The sequence below is a fragment of the Mesoplodon densirostris genome, chromosome X (genome assembly GCF_025265405.1).
Source record: "Mesoplodon densirostris isolate mMesDen1 chromosome X, mMesDen1 primary haplotype, whole genome shotgun sequence".
Lineage (NCBI taxonomy): Eukaryota > Metazoa > Chordata > Mammalia > Artiodactyla > Ziphiidae > Mesoplodon > Mesoplodon densirostris.
This window is the reverse complement of record NC_082681.1, coordinates 54,567,269-54,587,159: the sequence shown is the minus strand read 5'-3', so window position 1 is coordinate 54,587,159 and position 19,891 is coordinate 54,567,269. Positions and strand designations below refer to the sequence as shown.

Sequence of the window (19,891 nt, the reverse complement as noted above, 5' to 3'; positions counted from 1 at the left end):
TGTTCTATTCAGGCCCTGTTTAGTAGATTGGATGACACCCATCCACATTGGGGAGGGCAGTCTACAATTGAAATGTTGATCTCTTCCAAAACACCCTCACAGCCACACCCAAAAATAATGTTTAATCTGGGCACTCTGTGGCCACCCAAGTTGCCACATGAACCATCACAATGTGCAGAGTTCTGTGTCAGTTTATGACATGTAGATTTGTGTAACCAGTACCACACTCAAGATACAAGATTGTCCCGTCACCACAAAGATCTCCCTCATGCTGCTCCTTTATAGTGATACTTATCCCTCCTCCATATCATTTCTAACTCCTCAAAAGCAGTAATCTGCTTTTTGGCTCTATAATTTTGTCATTTTGAGAATATTGTATAAATGGAATCGCAAAGTATATGACCTTTCAAGATTGGCTCTTTTTCTCCCACACAGCATTATACCCTTTAGATTCATCCAGGCTACTGTGTGTATCAATAGTTTTTCCTTCTTATGGCTGAGTAGTATTCCACGGTATGGATGTGCCACAGTTCATTTAACCATTCACACTTGAAGCATATCTGTATTGCTTCTAGTTTTTGGCTAAGTATTACAAATAAAGATGCTATGAATGATGATATACAGGTTTTTGTCCAGACATAAGTTTTCATTTCTCTGGGATAAATGTCCAGTAGTGCAATTGCTGGGATGGTAGTTGCATGCCTACTTTTTAAAGAAATTGCTAAACTATATTCCAGAATGGATGTACCACTTTACATTCCCACCAGTGGTTTCTTGACCAACTGTTTCTTTTTTTTTTTTCTTGAGTCCTAAGTTTCTAGTCAGTCTGCTTTCTTTTTCTCCACATTTCAGAGTCTTCTTACGTTTATTTTACACATAATGTCTAAGATTTACTAGTTGTATTTAGGAGGAAGAATAGGGAAAAATACATATCCTCTGTTTTTCCAGAAGAGGAAGTCTTCTCTGATTTTTTTCTTTTTTCTTTTTTCTTTTTTGATGAACAAAAAAATCTCATACTCTCTTTCAATGTTATATGAAATTTCAAAATAGATTAACTCATGGTTAAAAAATAAACAACAACACTGAGACAAATTTCTATTTTGTTTTCAAACTAATAAACCAAACTTCGTCCTTCACCACTCTTTCATCTGCTATTTATATGTGTTCTCCCACTTCACTGAGACTCCTTGTCCCCATACATTCTCAAAGTTCTGAGAGTTTTCATTTCTAATCCCTCTACTTTTATTTCCAGCCATATCTCCACTTCCTAGTTAGACTGCTCTTTTGATACTTGTAACCTATTATGAACCAAAACATCAAAATCAGTGTCAGATTTTTGGCTTGTTATTTTAGAAGAAAGATGTTCAATTTCAGATGTTTGGATAAGCATCAGATAAGCATCCAAACTCTTAAGCAATGTTTAGTTGAGCCAGCCTTCAACAAGCTTTTTAGGCCTGCCCATCACAAGAGATTTGCTTATCAGTATTTGGTTTGATTTAAAGTAACCTGTTCACCTTTTTGCTTTGTGAAAAAATGGATCAGTTTGGAATCATCAGGCTTGGAATGGGTGCATGGGCCTGTCAAATATAGTTTGGGAGTATTTTAACACACAATATTGTTAGCTGAATGTAATTATAAAGGACTGTTAGATGAGGTTCAATTTTAGCACAGATCTACATGAAAGAGACAAGACTGCTTTTTCCCCCTCTTCTTTAGGAAATGGATAATTTTGTATTTTCCCTGAAATTTATTTGTTTTTCCTGTGGATGGTTTGAGATTAGTATATTAATATTTAACTGCAGTGGAAAAATGAAAACTTTCATAAGTGTTGTTTTCATCATGAGATGTGTAATTATACCCACACACATCATTTATGCATATATTTTTGTTTGTTTTCGTGGTTAGTTGGTTTTAAAGTATAGCAAGGAAACAATACTACATTGGAGACAAACAAATAAAAGAGAATAGAAAGTCAATTTTCTAATGGCTAATTTATTAGATTTTGTTTAATCATTAAATTTATCCTCATTTTATAGACCAAAATAGTTACTTAAAGTTTGCTGTATTTTTATTGTAAATTTTTTGGTGAACTCCTTGGCATAATTTTTTATGGAGGGGGTGGGTATCAGGACTGCCAATATAAAGTGTCAAGAGGGAGCTTTCTCCTTGTGCTGCCACTTTCAACCATTTACATTTTGGTTTCTTTAGGTTGTGGGTTTAAAAAATTTTTTTTGTTTTATTTAGTTTTTGTCTTGGAAGTTTAGATTTTTATTCTGACCATTTGTTAGTGTTTTCCTTAAAATAATGATAATAACTAAAAACAAACAACCAAAAAGCTAAAAAGTGTCTTTCTTTTCCTTTTCTTTTTCTTTTCCATCTCCTGTGGTCCATCAGTAGGCAGAACTTCAGTTAGTTTTATGAAATGCAATATTTAGCACACCCTTATCCCACTTTTTTTTAAGGAAAAATATAAACTTTAATGACTTGAAGTTGAGAATGTGGATATAGCTTCATTCAGCCACACTCAGATTATATAGTATTCCTCACCTCCTTTTAGCCTGATTGTATACTGTGCTGGGTGACAAAGGTACACAAACCCAGGCTCCACCATCATCATCATCAGTAGCATAGGTTCAAGCTGCTTTTTATGATGAAGTACAATCTCTCCCCTCTGGAAAAACCAGTCATTCCACTCAGCACCACCTGAAATACCAAAAAACAAATTGTAGCATTCCTTGGGAAGAAATAACTTCCATTTCTTCTCCTTCTCTTTTCCCTTCCCTTTTCCCCTCCTCTTTCCCCCTTCCTCCTCCTCCTCCTCTTCCAATTAAGTAAACGCATTATGTTTCTCTTATCCAAAATGGCTCCTGGAGTAGACATTAGAATGGTTTTCTCTGAAGTCAGTGTTTACATAGCTAACCAACAGTACTGCTGCTAATAGCTGCTCCTCCTGTGGTAGGATTTTCAATGTGGTGTGTTTTCAGCATCTGTGCACACCCCTTACTTCTAGGTTTTTCAAAAGACTGCAGATTTCTAGTGATGGTCTTGGGTTTCATCCCAATGGCTACAGATCGACCTTGATTCTTCAGTTATTCAGTTTCCTCAGTTATTTTGCTGTCCATCAAACAGGGTTTTGTTTTACTAGTCTTGAATCTCTGTTCCTTAGTTAACACTTTAAGAATCATCAGCCAACTGCTACTAATCTCAGTACCTTCTTCCCAAATGTCATAAATAAGTTCCTTATTGGCTCAGCAGCACCAATACCTAATACTCTTTGGATGATTCTCAAGTCTAGCATTGTGGACAAAGAAAGATAAACTCTAGTCTTGGTTGCATCAGCAGTACATCTGAGTATGCATCACCCTTAGATCCTTGTTCCTTTGATCCTTGACAACGACAGAATAGGCTCCCAAGCGGTCTTCCCTTAGCTCATTCAGATAATCCACCATGTCACACTTTGATTTATTCACCTGAGATTCGTAGGTTTGCAGAATTGTGCTCAATACTACCTCTAGGTATTTGTTAAACTCTCCACCAATAACAAAGGAAATATCATTAAACACTTACAGAATCTGTGGCTTCACAGACCTACCGACATTCTCATTTCCTAAGTTCTCTGTCAACAAACAGTAAGATACTGGATTTCAAGGTGAGACATAAGTCTTCCACTTATCTTACATTCTCCAATAAAACCTTGCACTCAGTATAAGTTTTCAATAAAATACCCATACTCAGGAGAACTTAGAGGCCTCTATATACTTTAGGAATTTAGCAACCAACATTTCCTCTGATGTGCTAACTGCTATCGGATCACCCTCTTTCATCCCCCATATCCAACTATGCTTTGGAAAATCCTTAACAGGGAGACCATCATCTCATCTTGATGCTGCAGTTTTCAGAGAACATTTTGAAGAATTATGTGGAGTAAAGACTGAAGGTCATTGAATTGGATCGTATCAGAAGTGCTTTTATATGTGACTGTATCTCTATTGATACACTTTTTGCAGTTAGAGTTGCCAGCGTCAATTTTTGAACTGAATAGTACTTGGTACTATTTTTGACAATTTTCATCAAAGCTTCATATGAAGCACTTCTCAGGTTATTATGGTGGCCATCAGGACTGTCTGTGATCACTAGGAGATTCTGAAATATGAGGATAAGCAGTAAGTAGCTGTTTCTTCCTGATCATCACTTACAAACTTTCATAAAAAGCTTCAGCTAGATTGGAAAAAACTCAACAAACATTTGATGCCATTCTGGGTTCAGTACTCAGGCTTTCTCTTAGACATTGTAACAAGGGAACGGAGCAAGCATCCCTTATGGCAGCTTCATGGAGCAACTTGTAAAATTTGCCCCCAGTCTGTGTACTTATATACCAAGCAATTTACACAGGGGTCTTCGATTAATTATATTAAGCTAGACATTGCCTGTATAACTAGGATTTTGAGCTTATTGGATTTCTCTTCTTCCAAGATACAGGCAAAAGTCATCACAAGCATGTCAGGGTTCCAAGAACTAATCAGGATTCTTGATCTGTTCTTTACAAGAGAGAAGGACAGGTGGGACAATGTCATCTTCACATCAGGTGGCCAGGAGAATCATCATTTTCATCATCTTTTGTTAGTGTCTGTGTGAGAATTGGAACCTCAATTGTAGTGTTTCCTTGGCATAGATCTTGCTATGTGCTCTGGGACCTTCTTTGTTCTACTGTCTCTTTAGCTTCAATGGCCAAATCTATTTTGTCATCACAGACATTGGACCAGAACTTTATTCCTTACAGGGCCATTTCATCAAAGTCACTGTGTTACTTCAACTGTGATCACAAAAAGAGCAGGGCTCATATGTGTCTCCACGTATTGATAATACAGGGGCATTTTCTTCAACAGATTCTGTAATGTAGTCACTAATACCTTATTATCTTGATAACAGGCTGCTTCATAGACTATCTGGGAAAGAAATTGTCTTTCAGGTTCTTTGTCAAAGCTTGCTTTGATGAACTCCAATACTCCAGGAGTGCCTTAGTAGCCACTAACTTCACATTACTATAAGGATCTTCTTTCCTCTTTCTCAGGATTATGGCAGTCAGAATCTCATTGGATGGAACTTGTAGCTGCTCTGTTTGAATATCTTGGCAGATGTAACAAATTGCATCCAATGTCGACTCTTTCATGTGCTCTGTGCTGTTGGAGTTTGTGACATTGTCTACCAGCTGAAGAAGGAATCCTGACCACTGGTTTACTGGGTTCTCTATACAAACAATTTCAGCCATCATTGTGAGGAAGAGCTAAGCTAGTAGGTTTCTGTGCCTAAAGTCTGCAAAATAGTTCTTGGCTTCTCGGTCAAACATTAACATCAGTGGGAAGCCATTCTGCTGCTGTTGTGCCTTGATGTTTGGATCCTCAGAAGGCAAAGAGTTCTTGATCAGCAGACCAGCTGAAATCCTGCCAATCTGGCTGTTTCCTGAATTTTCTGGCACTCTGGACAGTTCCAGAAGGACCTTTGACAAGTTTCACCACCACACACTCTAGGAACTTCTACATAGTTTCTAGTTCAAGCAGAGGTAGAGACACAGTTATCTCAATGCTGCAATCAGCTCCAAAGTAAAGGTGATGGCAGTTGCTTCTCTTCAGGTGATGCTTGCTCCTCAGGTGACAGCTCTGACTGGAGATAGGGGTTGGGAGCTGCGTGGCACTGGAGGGTTGGAAGGGGGTCAGAGTTGCCACAAGCTCGTTCATCTGTTCCTTCTTTATAATGCTCTATCATCTTTTCCTTCCCACTCCCTCCCTCCCACTTTCCTTCTTTGCTGTTAGCAATGACAGCTGCTCCTCTGGTGGAGAAAACTTAGAGGCAGTTCAGAGCATGACTAGAGATTGGTTGGCGAGGATAGAAAGGAGAAAAGGAGGCAGGAAGTGAACAGAAGCCAAAAGGGAAGGAAAATTTTGCCTCACTTTAGATTACAGAAACTGGAAGCTAAATCATAAACACGTAAGGTCATTACAATGACTTATACTATTTGTGGGAGAGTGTGCATGTATATCAGTAATCAGTTCATTGTCTTGGCCAAGTGCTCAAATAGGTAATGATATCTTATACCCCCAATGATTTCCTTAAGAGAAGTTACATTATAAAAGAACTTACAACCTGCCAGTCACCCGAAGTTTCTTCAACCCAGTCATTGTGAAAGAATTAAACTTTCATTATTGATTAAGTGCTTTGGGATTCAGACTAGTGACAGGAACTTTAAAAAAACTGCTCTTTATATGGTACTAAAAGACCATACATTAGACTTTTCAGCCAAAATTGCACAAATATACAACCCCACCATCAGCAGTGTCATCTGTAATATATGGAAATAAAAGGGCTGACTGATTCTTTGCCAAATCTTAGACTGATCCAGTATAGCCCTGCAAGACAGAAGTGGTAACTATATGCATCAAAATGTCCTGTTAACATGCACTTCAAATAGAGTTCAAGGTTACAAGGGCAGAAGAACTCTAGGAGCAAGAATAAAAGAATTTTAGTTTACTTTCAAACTGTCAAAATTAAGTGGCTAGTCATTCCTGTATATCAGTTTGATACAGTTATATGGGAATGGAAATAATCCGGTGGGTAGGGATAGATGCAATTATAGCTCAAGGGTTTTATCCTCGAAGGGGCAGATGCCTGATATAGCCAAGAGATAAAAGTCAGGAAGCATGTTTCAAAGATACCTCCTAGAGGAAACCTTTGGAAGATTGGGAAAGACTAGACAGGAAAGGGATTTGGAGAAATAGAGCTAGGAACATATTCTACCCTAGGCACAGGCAAACACATACACACCTGGATTTATATTTTGTTGAGTTTAGACAAAAATTTCTTAGAAGCTTGTGCTGAGAAGGAGAGAGGAACAAAGACTTTCTAGAAAAATTGTCCAATTTGTTGTTGTAGCTAATGGTGGCAGAGAAGTTAATTTTACTTATCATCATAGACATGCAAACTATACTTCCTAGCCTTGGCAAGAAAGTTTGTGGAGGTGATAAATGCTTTCCACAAGGTAATCTTTCATTAAATATTAGTGGATTTGATTTGTGCCATCTGCCCCATATTTTCACAGAGGGCACAGATGTCTATCTCTGGAAAGTCACAATCTAAACATGAAGTATGCAGTCTGGAAGCATTAGTTACTACATTGCTGTGATTCTCAATCCAATACATTCTTTATAGTAAGTATTTCCTAAAACCTACTTTAAAATTCTACTTTTTTTTTTTTTTGCTGTTTGCTGTATTTTTATTCACCATTATTCATAAACTTGGAAGCATATACTACACATCTTGACACCAAGAAACACATGTATTTTACTCTGGAGAACAATGTATAGGGAGTCATTTTCCTACAATGCATAGATCCTCTTTTTTGTCTGATAAAATCCGAAGGACACCAGGATATGTTTGGGTACATTGTCATTATGTTGGGCTAAGAATTAAGCAGAACATAATCTGTTATATTTAACAGTGTTTGTGAAGAATTTGAAATTACAAAATTGTTACGGTAGGGGTGATTGGCAAACTATGAAAATGCTGACGTTTAATCACCTATTCACGTAAAATTCTTAAATGAAATTTGTACATACTATAACCTACTGATACACACTACTAATGAAAAAAATAACAATATAATGTCCTAGCAGTAATATGAAGGGTAAATGAAAGGAAAGTAATTTATAATAAAATAATATGTATTTCTATATGCAAATGCACAGGCAAAACCTATCCAGAAGACATACTACAATAGTCAGATGCTGGTAACTGTAGGTAAAATCATTGTGATTTGACAGCTACCAATGTTGACTTTGTGTCTACCCAATGCTCAAGTACTCAAATATTTGTCAGTGCCGTTTTTGACATGATATCCACAAATGATGATAAATGCTTATTAAGTCTCAAATAAAACAAAGAATAACATTTCCTCAAATTATAGTGTATAAAAAGATTTTTCAACTACATGAATATGTATTAGGACATTTGAAAGTCATCCAGGAAATATTTATTGAGAACTCACTATGTGCCAGACACAGTCCTAGGTACTTGGAATACAATGGTGCAGGCAAACATCTCTGGTCTCATGGAGCTTACAGACTAGTTGGGGGTGGGGTGGGAAGGAGATAGACAATAAACATGGTAAACAAACTAAATAGTATGTTATAAGTTAGTAAGTTCCTTGAGGAAAAAAATGAAGCAGGGTAACTGCATTGGAATTGCCAGGGAGTGGTAGGTGGTTGGAATTTGAAATAGAAGTGGTTGTGGTAGGCTTCATTGAAAAGGTGATATCTGCACAAAATCTGGAAGAAGCTTAGGGAGCTAACCATGCAGATGTCTGGTGTAAAGCATTCCAGGTAGAGGGAACAGCCAGTGCAAGGGCTCTAATGAGGGTACATGCATGGTATTTTCAAGGCACAGCAATGAGGCCAATGTAGCTAAAGCCAAATGTGTGAAGAGGGAAGTAACAGGACATGAGGTCCAGAGAATTAATGGGAAGAGGGCATATCATGTGGGGCTTTGTAGGCCACTCTAAGAACTTCAGATTTTGAGTAAGGTGGGAAGCCATTGCAGGGTTTTGATCAGAAGAATGGTACCTGAGTTAGTTTCTATGTTGTGAATAGCCTGGGGGGGGTGTGGGATGGAAGGGAGGAAAGAGTGGAATCAAGGAGTCCAGTTGGATATTGTAGTAATACAGGAAAGAAATGATTGTGGATAGACCAGGGTTTTAGCTCTAGAGATGGTGAGAAGAGATGGTGAGAAGAGGTTGGATTTTTGATAAGTTTAAAAGAGCCAACTGGATTTCTTGATGAACTGGATATGATATGGATTATGAGATAAGTAGAGGGACGAAGAGTAATTTCCAACTTTTTAGCCTGAACTTCTGGATGGTAAAATTTGCCATTTACTGAGGAGAGAAAGACTGAAGCTTTTGTAGGGTGAGAGAAGAGAGATATTGAGTTCAGTTTTGAAAATGTTGAGTTTGAAATGTCTATTAGATATCTATGCTGAGATGTTGATAGGCAATTGGAAATACAGGTATGGTATGCAGAAAAGAGGTCTGAGCTAAAGTTAAAAACTTGAGAGTCTTAGCCATATAGATGGTGCTTAAAGCCATGTTACTGGATGAGTTCACCATCAATAGGGATAGAAAGGGGACCCGCACATTTGGTATAATACCTGGCTTCCACAGAAGGTATCTCCCACTCCATAAACAGGAGTCAAGGGGAAGCCACACAAACCTTCAAAAATAATTATTTTCCTCCTCCAAAAGGAATTAATAGTGGGCTTTGTGCACTAGAACTAAGGTCACACTTTTTAAGGATTTCTATCCCATCCTCAGAGTTCAATAAGGGGCCTGAGTAATAGGAATAACTTTCAGTTTCTCCAGGTGTTCTCAACACCATCAATGGCTGAAGAGTGAAACCTCATACTGGGACTAAGATAATGCTTCCTCTAGACATTTTACTCTCCATAATCAGGAATCAAGCTGGGTTCTGGAAGTAACACCTGGCTTTCTCAGTAATACTCAATTCCATAGGCATTGTCATTTACTAGTTCTTGTCATTACTAATAACTTCATCTCTTCTGAAATCTCAGTATCATTATAATCATTCACATATTCCCACAACTCTCATGTCAAGGAGCAATTTTTTCAGTGCAGGATTATGTCACATATCGCAGGGTATCTAGCATTCCTGATTTCTGTTCACTAAATGTCAGTAGGGCCCCTCCAAACATTACAACAACAAAAATGTCCCTACATATTTCTAGATGCCCCATGGGAAAGCCAAACTCTCTTTGTTGAGAATCACTGTTCTATTTTAGGCAAAATATCATAGTTGCTAATGTGCTGAGTGAAACAGCATTCTTTTACCCAGAGAACCATTAAAATTTCCAGAATTGTCCCTCCTGGCTAGCAAGATCTATAAAGATATCCCCATTTTTACATTTTAATTGTGTCAATTCTCTCAAATAACCTATTGGGTTGGCCACAAATTCATTCAGCTTTAAGTAAAAATAAAGACATTTTTCATTTTCATGAAGAACTTTAGTGAACAAGATATTCACTACTGAACGAACCTTTTGGCCAACCCAATATAAAATAATTGCTAGTTATTTTCAGACTTAGCTTTTCCATTTCCTGGAGTACCTCTTAGATAATGAAGTTGCTAGGTAACATACTTGACCTCTTTATAATATAAGACATTACCTAACTCCTATTAATTATTATTCTGAGACAAAACTGGGAAATACACTGGGCGTAAATAAGAAGGAAGATGTGGAGATGGTGATTTTATTAAGTTCTTTAAAAAACCCAAACATTAGTTTTCCTATCTAAAGAATAGCTTTACTGCAGAAACACTTTCCAGTCTCATTTGGAAGCAAACTATGGTAATCATCCCCATTGGTAGTTTAAGAGACTACAGAGGCTCTGGGGCATTTGCCAAAAGTTGCTGAGTGAGTTTTGACCAGATTCAGGCAAGCATTTTGCAAAATGCACAGCTCTTCAACTAATTTTGAGTGCTCACAGAAACAGAATTTACATCATCTTTAAACCCAAAGTGCCATCATCATCAGCATCTTATTATTTCTTGAGTGCCCATGGGGTGCCTAGTATTGGGCTAAATTTTAAAGAAGTATTTTCAGTCTTTATGGATATAATCACATAGCTGAGACATTCACTTAAAAAAATCATCCCTCTGTGCTATCATGAAAGGTAGCAGAATTGTGGCTTTATAGTAAGAAGTGTTAAATAGGTATAATGAAAGGACCTCAGACACAGATTTTCTGCTGCCAACTAAGAAACCTCCCTACAGGATATCTGCTTGAATGAACTGCTGGTCCTTGGAGTCAAAGAAAGATCTTTATGATCATTAAATTGGATTGACAGACACTGCCTTAAGACAATAGCAGGGGTTTCTGCTGAGCACCTGCAGATCACAATGTAGTTAGAAGTGAGTATTCTTATACAAGTTTATCATTTCCAAAACTTGACACTGTATTTGCATAATAGACATGTGTAGTTAATTTAAAAAAAATTGGAAGATGTAATCCAGTTGTGAAATAATTCCCCCATCCAACTCCAGAACATTATCTATGTTGTCTCTGTGACTGCGTAGTTCAAGAAAAGATTATTTCCGAGCAGCTTCAGAGTCATATGATTATATAAGCTGCACCCCAACATGTTGGCTTCAATTGCAGTGCATTTTGAAAGGCCAAATGTAAAGTCTGACTGCTGGCAAGTCTTAATACTTCTGCCAGTAAATGCAGCTGAATCTTTCAAGCAGCAATGTGTTATTTTGATCTCTATCCACTGCCCCTCAATTCTTCTCTGTCCTCTGGCACTAAAAGATAATCACTTCTGGGAGCAATTAATCCACCTAGAGATTTTCTTTAAACTTACTGTATTTGTTATGACAAGATATACAACTCAAAATAATAAGAATAAATGAAAACAGCCTGAATTTTCATGTCAGATGAGCTGGAGTATAGATTGAATAGATGTAAAGAACACCATCATTTCTGACCTGAAGTGGACACCCTTTTTCTCAGTTGTTAATCTTCATTATGAGTTTGTCTGGATTCTGGGTAGCACAGCTACCTGAGCTATGTCTTTTCAATACAGAGTTACTTCCTTTCCAAAGCATGTCATGCCATCATTGAACTGTTTTCAGCCATTCCTTTCTTTTATGAAAGAGTTTCATTGTGATGGATTTTGCCTTCTTTGCCAGTACCTGCAAAAAATATGAGCACATGATGGAATCTTCTTCAATAACAGCCAAACATGGTGCTAAAAACTGAATGTCTGCATCCACCCCAAATTCATATGTTGAAACCTAATTCCCAATATGATATTATTAGGAGGTAGGGCCTCTAAGAAGTGATTAGTTCTTAAGGTGGAGCCCTCATGATTGGGATTAGTGCCCTTATAAAAAAGACCTCCAGAGAGCTCCCTTATGCCTTCTATCATGTGAGAGTACAGTGAAAAGATGGCTGTCTATGAACCAGGAAGTGGGTCTTCACTAAACCCTAATCTGCTGGTGCCTTGATCTTGAAATTCCAGCCTCCAGAACTGTGAGAAATAAATTTCTGTTGTTTATAAGCCACTCAGTCTATGGTTTTCTGTTACAGTAGCCTGACTGGACTAAGACACATATGGATTCCAAGTTCTGTCTTCTGTGATGCAAACAATTCACTTTCTATGTTAACTAACGTGTGTTTTCATATGGAAACTTTTCCCTTTTTCAAATGCAAAAACTAGCTGAAGAATTTATTTAGTTTACCTCATCCCAGAGGCCACAGTTACTTTATCCATGATGCAGAAAGCTACACAGAGAGTAGGCACTTGGGTGAATGTTGGGAGAGTGTTTGGTAGATGATCCACACTCTAGCAGTCTGAAGTAATGTTTGATTAAGAGTAGCATCTGCTTGGGTCACCTTAGTGATTAGTAGACACACTTGGAAACCCATGATCATTCTGTATCTGAAATAAAAAAAATTTAAAAAGACTGACTCTTCTGACTCCTCCTGAAGGGGAATTTGCTTCTCAAAACAGGACACTATTAGAATATGGGATGCAGAGTGAAAGTGGGTTAAGGATGAGGGAGCTAGTAAGAATGAAAACAGCATGACATTCTTGAATGAAATATATGATAAATGCAGATATTCCAGTTGAGCCAACAGAGTGTCAGATAAATCAAGCAAAATGAAACCTGGCAACATTACAAATATCTTTTCAACATTTCAGTGTGGAAAGAGATGTCTCTAAGTTCATCATTTATACTATTCCTTCATAGTTACACATGTGGTGGATTTGCTGATGTTACCTTTATTTTTTCTGTACTTAATTTTTTTAAATTGTGGTAAGAACACTTAACGTGAGATCTACCTTCTTAACAAATTTTTTAAGTGCACAATACAGCACTGTTAGCTATAGGTACAATGTTGTACAACTGAAATCCTCTGATCTCTAGAATTTATTCATCTTGCACAACTGAAACTTTATACCTGTAGATTAGCAACTCCTTATTTTCCCCTCCCCCTCAGTCCCTGGTAACCATTCTTCCTACTCCATGCTTCTATGAGTTCAGCTCTTTTAGATACCTCATATAAGTAGAATCACGCAGTATTTGTCCTTCTGTGACTGGTTTATTTTATTTGGCATTAACGTCCTCCAGGTTCATCCATGTTGTCACATGTGGCAACATTTCCTTGCTTTTTAAGACTGAATTACTTGTCATTGTTTATATATACCACATTTTCCTATCCATTCATCCATCAATGGACATTTTTGTTGTTTCCATATCTTGGTTATTGTAAATCATGTTGATGTTATCTTCAAAATATTATTAATAGTTTTCCAGGATAGCAATTGGGAATAGGACCTTATTATAAAAGCAGACATTTTAACACTTGGTGGCTTCCCACATTAACTGTTACATAGGTTTTCCTACTTGTTATGGTTCCTAAAATATTCAGCATGGAAGAAAATGATATATTTAGCCAACTGAGAAGTATAAGGCCTGATCTGTCCATCCATCCATTCAGCCATCCATTCAGCCAACCATCCAGCCAGGCCACCATTAAACAAATATGCATTAAGTATCTGCTATATGTTAAACACCATCAAAAGTACAAAGGTGAATCAATCATCAATCCCATACTGAAGAAAGTGACAAATAAAGACAGTAAGATATGGAGATTAATAGGAAATAATATGACCACTAGTTAAGTTATACTAATTTGGAACCCACATCTGTCTAGAAAGGAATTGAGAGGGCTTGTAACATGAAAAGTATAATAGGATAGTAAGCTAGAAAAAAAATTACAAACCAAGGGAAAAAGGGGATGTACGTATGCTAATCATAAAGATAAATAGAATTTCTGTAGTTGAAATGCCATGGTGGCTCTGCATTTCCTGGAAGCCAGAACAAAATAAGTTACAAAGTTATGAATAGTAGGACCCATATCAAATCCATATTAGCTCCTCAAGTGCAATCAAAAATGAATACTGTTAAGGCAAATGCAGAATCTCTCTCTCTTTTTTTTTTAACCAAAAGCTGAAAAAGTAATTTATAAGGGTAACATTGTGAAATGAATTCTAAGGGAGACCAAGTTACAGTGGTTGAAAGAGAGTTTTCTGTGGTCTCAATAATAGAAGTATCAAACTTAGAAAAATGACTACAAGATACTGGTCTCCGGACTGCTGATTATTTGTGTTTCTGTTTTAACTGGTACATGGCAAAAGAAAAAAAAATAAGTAAAATATATTAAGTTTTTAACAAAGTTTAATTTTTTAAATGTAATGATCTTAGAACCAAGCAGGACCCTTTGTGGCCTTCCCAATGACAGACCCTTATGTCCCCTGACTTTTGTTTGCAGAAAAGATTTAGCCTCCTATGCTTTTCCTGAGTTCCAAAGAACAAATTTAATCAGAGAAGTGAGAAAAGTAAAGCAATCAAGCAAGACAAAATAATAATGGTTTAGCAATAAAACAAAGTCAAGGACCTTTAGTTCATTGTCAAGGGCTATGGATAATACCCTGAGCCATATCATTGAGTTGTTTTGCAGATACTAAAACTCCCACCAGGTGGAAGAAGTTAACTGCATGTTGACTACCAGTATGTAGACCCTAGACCAGTTGGAGCTGGAAAACTGATAATTGAAATTCCTGAAATCCCACCCTGTTATCTCACCATCAACCAATCAGAGAATTATTCATGAGCTTGCCATGTACCCCGTGACTCTCTCCCTCACACTGTCTTTAAAAATCCTTTGTTGAAAGTCATCAGGGAATTTGGGTCTTTTGAGCATTAGCTTCTTGGTCTCCTTGCTTGGCACCCTGCAATAAACTTTGTACTTTCCGGCACTGCAACCCCTTGTCAATAGATTGGCTTTGCTGTGTGTCAGGCAAACAAACACAAGTTTGGTTTGGTAACAGTCTTTTATTCTGAGATAATTTCCTCCTCTATAATATGTTGCTGAATAACCTATTTTTTTTTAAAGTAGAAGAGGTAAAATGAAAAAGATAACTTGAGTATATGCCCTGCCTCATTGATTTTCATTGACTTCCTTTAGTCAATGAACCATGAATGAAATGATTATGTGCCACATCTGAGCTGAAGCCTTAAGAGACTGAAATAGGGGCTGTTCTTAATGAAAAGGCACAAGTTGCAGAGCCAGATATGACCCACAGTCACTGACTGGGAATATGAGGGAGAAAAAATCTATTGGTTGTTGTTAAAAAAAATCTTGGTATAAACTCACACAAGCTGACTGATATAGCTTCACATATATCTTTAGTTACTGTAAATATACTATATCTTCAGTTACTATGAACATTCCAGTTCCTGTCTCATATCATCAGTTACTGTAAATATACCTTTTCCTGATTGTTCATTCAAATTTTTACTCTTGCCTGTGCTTCCTTCTCACATTTAGCTCCTTTTAGACTATGGCTTCTAAACTGTTATTTGCTTAACTTAAATTATCCTAAGTGTGGGAGACTTTCAAGATGGTGGGAGAGTAAGACGTGGAGATCAACTTCCTCCCCACAAATATATCAGAAATACATCTACATGTGGAACAACTCCTACAGAACACCTACTAAATGCTGGCAGAAGACCTCAGACTTCCCAAAAGGCAAGAAACTCCCCACGTACCTGTGTAGGGCAAAAGAAAAAAACACAGACAAAAGAATAGGGATGGGACCTGCACATTGGGGAGGGAACTGTGAAGGAGGAGAAGTTTCCACACACTAGGAAACCCCTTCACTGGCGGAGATGGGGGGTGGTGGTGGGGAAGCTTTGGAGCCATAGAGGAGAGCACAGCAACAGGGGTGCAGAGGGCAAAGCGGAGAGATTCCCGCACAGAGGATTGTTGCCAATGATCACTCACCAGCCTGAGAGGCTTGTCTGCTCACCCACTGGGTGGGTGGGAGCTGAGACTCCAGCTTTGGAGGTCGGATCCCAGGGAGAGTACTGGGGTTGGCTGTGTGAACACAGCCTGAAGGGGGCTAGTGCACCACAGCTAGTTGGGAGGGAGTCTGGGAAAAGTCTGGAACTGCCTAAGAGGCAAGAGACCATAGTTTTGGGGTGCACAAGGAGAAGGGATTCAGAGCACAGTCTAAACGAGCTCCAGAGATGGGCGTGAGCCGGGCTATCAATGTGACACCAGAGATGGGCATGAAACGCTAAGGCTACTGCTGCAGTCACCAAGAAGCCTGTGTGCAAGCACAGGTCACTAACCAAACCTCTCCTCCCAGAAGGATGTACAGCCTGCCACTGCCAGGTTCCCGTGATCCAGGAACAACTTCCCCGGGAGAACACATGGTGTGCCTCAGGCTGTTGCAACCTCACGTTGGCCTCTGCCACTGCAGGCATGCCCGTCATTCTGTACCCCTCCCTCCCCCTGGCCTGAATGAGCCAGAGCCCCCTAATCAGCTGCTACTTTAACTCCATCCTGTCTGGGTGGAAACAGAAGCCCTCAGGCGACCTACACACAGAGGCGGGGCCAATCCAAACCTGAACCCCAGGAGCTCTGTGAACAAAGAAGAGGAAGGAAATTTCTCCCAGCAGCCTCAGGAGCAGCAGATTAAATCTTCTCAATCCACTTGATGTACCTGCATCTGTGGAATACCTGAATAGAAAATGAATCATCCCAAAATTGAGGCAGTGGACTTTGGGAGCAACTGTAGACTTGGGGTTTGCTGTATGCAACTGACTGGTTTCTGGTTTTATGTTTATCTTAGTTTAGTATTTAGAGTTTATTATCATTGGTAGATTTGTTTATTTATGTGGTTACACACTCTCTCTCTCTCTCTCTCTCTCTCTCTCTCTCTATATATATATATATATATATATATATATATATATATATTTCCTTTTTCTCTTTTTGTGAGTGTGTATGTGTGTGCTTCTTTGGGTGATTTTGTCTGTATACCTTTGCTTTTACATTTGTCCCAGGGTTCTGTCTTTCCATTTTTTGTTTTTGTTTTTGTTTTGTTTTGTTTTGTTTTGTTTGCAGTACGCGGGCCCCACACCGCTGTGGCCTCTCCCATTGTGGAGCACAGGCTCAGCAGCCATGGCTCACGGGACCAGCTGCTCTGCGGCATATGGGATCCCCCCGGACCGGGGCACAAACCCACGTCCCCTGCATTGGCAGGCAGACTCTCAACCACTGTGCCACCAGGGAAGCCCTTTTGTTTTTTTAGTATACTTTTTAGTGCTTGTTATCATTGGTGGATTTGTTTTTTGGTTTGGATGCTCTCTTCTTTCTCTCTTTCTTTATTCTTTATTTTTATTACTTTTAAATTCTTTTTATTTTAAATAATTTTTTATTTTAATAACTTTATTACATTTCATTTTCTTTCTTTCTTTCTTTCTTTCTTTCTTTCTATTTATCTTTCTTTCTTTCTTTTTTCTTTCTTTTTTTCTCCCTTTCCGTCTGAGCCATGTGGCTGATAGGGTCTTGGTGCTCCAGCCAGGTTCAGGCCTGTGCCTCTGTGATGGGAGAGCTGAGTTCAGGACACTGGTCCACCAGAGACCTCCCAGCTCCATGTAATATCAAATGGCAAAAGCTCTCCCAGAGATCTCCATCTCAAAGCTAAGACAAAGCTCCACTCAAAGACCAGCAAGATATAGTGCTGGACACCCTATGCCAAACAACTAGCAAGACAGGAATATATTCTCACCCATTAGGAGAGAGGCTTCCTAAAATCATAATAAGTACACAGACACCCAAACACACATCACCAGAGGCGGTCCTGCTGACCAGAAAGAGAAGAAAGTGCCTCATCCACCAGAACACAGGACCCAGTCCCTTCCTCCAGGAAACCCACACAACCCACTAAACCAAACACCCACTGGAGACAGAAACCAGAAACAAAGGGAACTATGAATGTGCAGCCTACAAAAAGGAGACCCCAAATGCAGTAAGTTAAACAAAATGAGAAGACAGAGAAACACACAGCAGATGAAGGAGCAAGGTAAAAACCCACCAGACCAAACAAATGAAGAGGAAATAGGCAGTCTACCTGAAAAAGAATTCAGAGCAATGATAGCAAAGATGATACAAATTCTTGGAAATAGAATGGAGAAAATACAAGAAATATTTAAAAGGACCTAGAAGAACTAAAGAGCAAACAAACACTGATGAACAACACAATAAATGAAATTTAAAACTCTCTAGAGGGAATCAGTAGCAGAATAACTGAGGCAGAAGAACGGATCAGTGTCCTGAATATAAAATAGTGGAAATAACTACAGCAGAGCAGAATAAAAAAAAAAAAATGAAAAGAATTGAGGACAGTCTCAGAGAACACTGGGACAACATTAAATGCAGCAACATATGAATTATATGGGTCCCAGAAGAAGAGGAGAAAAAGAAAGTGACTGAGACAATATTTGAAGAGATTATAGTTGAAAATGTCCCTAATACGGGAAAGGAAATAGTCAGTCAAGTCCAGGAAGGGTAGAGAGTCCCATACAGGAAAAATCCAAGGAGAAACATGCTAAGACACATATTAATCAAATTACCAAAAATTAAAGACAAAGAAAAAATATTAAAAGCCACAAAGGAAAAACAAGAAATAACATACAAGGGCATCCCCATAAGGTTAACAGCTGATCTTTCAGCAGAAACACTGCAAGCCAGAAGGGAGCAGCAGGATATATTAAAAGTGAGGAAAGGGAAAAACCTACAATCAAGATTACTCTACCCAGCAAGGATCTCATTCAGATTCGACTGAGAAATTAAAATCTTTACAGACAAGAAAAATGTAAGAGAATTCAGCACCACCAAACCAGCTTTACAACAAATGCTAAAGAAACTTCTCTAGGCAGGAAACACAAAAGAAGAAAAAGACCTACAATAACAAACCCCAAACAATTAAGGAAATGGTAATAGGGACATACATATTGATAACTACCTTAAATGCAAAGGATTAAATGCTCTCACCAAAACACATAGACTGGCTGAACGGATAAAAAAACAAGACCTGTATATATGCTGTCTACAAGAGACCCATTTCAGACTGAGGGACACATACAGACTGAAAGTGAGGGGATGGAAAACAATATTCCATGCAAATGGAAATCTAAAGAAAACTAGAATAGTAATTCTCATATCAGACAAAATAGACTTTAAAGCAAAGACTATTACAAGAGACAAAGAAGGACACTACATAATGATCAAGGGATCACTCCAAGAAGAAGATATAACAATTGTAAATATTTATGCAACCAACATAGGAGCACTTCAATACATAAGGGAAATGCTAACAGCCGTAAAAGGGGAAATTGACAGCAACATAATCATAGTAGGGGACAATAACACCCCACTTTCACTAATGGACAGATGTCCCAAATGAAAATAAATAATGAAACACAAGCTTTAAATGATATATTAAAAAACATGGACTGAATTGATATTAATAGGACATTCCATCAAAAAAGAACAGAATACACTTTCTTCTCAAGTGCTCATGGAACATTCTCCAGGATAGATCATATCTTGGGTCACAAATCAAGCCTTGGTAAATTTAAGAAAATTAAAATTTATCAAGTATCTTTTCTGAACACAATGCTATGAGACTAGATATCAATTAAAGGAAAAATCCTTAAAAAATACAAACACATGTAGGCTAAACAATACACTATGTTATAATCAACAGATCACTGAAGAAATCAAAGAGGAAATCAAAAAATATTTAGAAACAAATGGCAATGAAAACACGACCACCCAAAACCTATGGGATGCAGCAAAAGCAGTTCTAAGAGGGAAGCTTATAGCAATACAATCCTACCTCAAGAAACAAGAAAAATCTCAAATGAACAACCAACATTACACCTAAAGCAGTTAGAGAAAGAACAAA

The 19,891-nt window shown here is 38.1% G+C and overlaps 1 pseudogene; it reads right to left on the bottom strand.

Annotated features, from left to right (window-relative positions):
- Nucleotides 1-3,335: 3,335 nt before the first annotated feature.
- LOC132481598 (importin subunit beta-1-like) lies at nt 3,336-5,488 on the bottom strand (annotated as a pseudogene).
- Nucleotides 5,489-19,891: the final 14,403 nt, after the last annotated feature.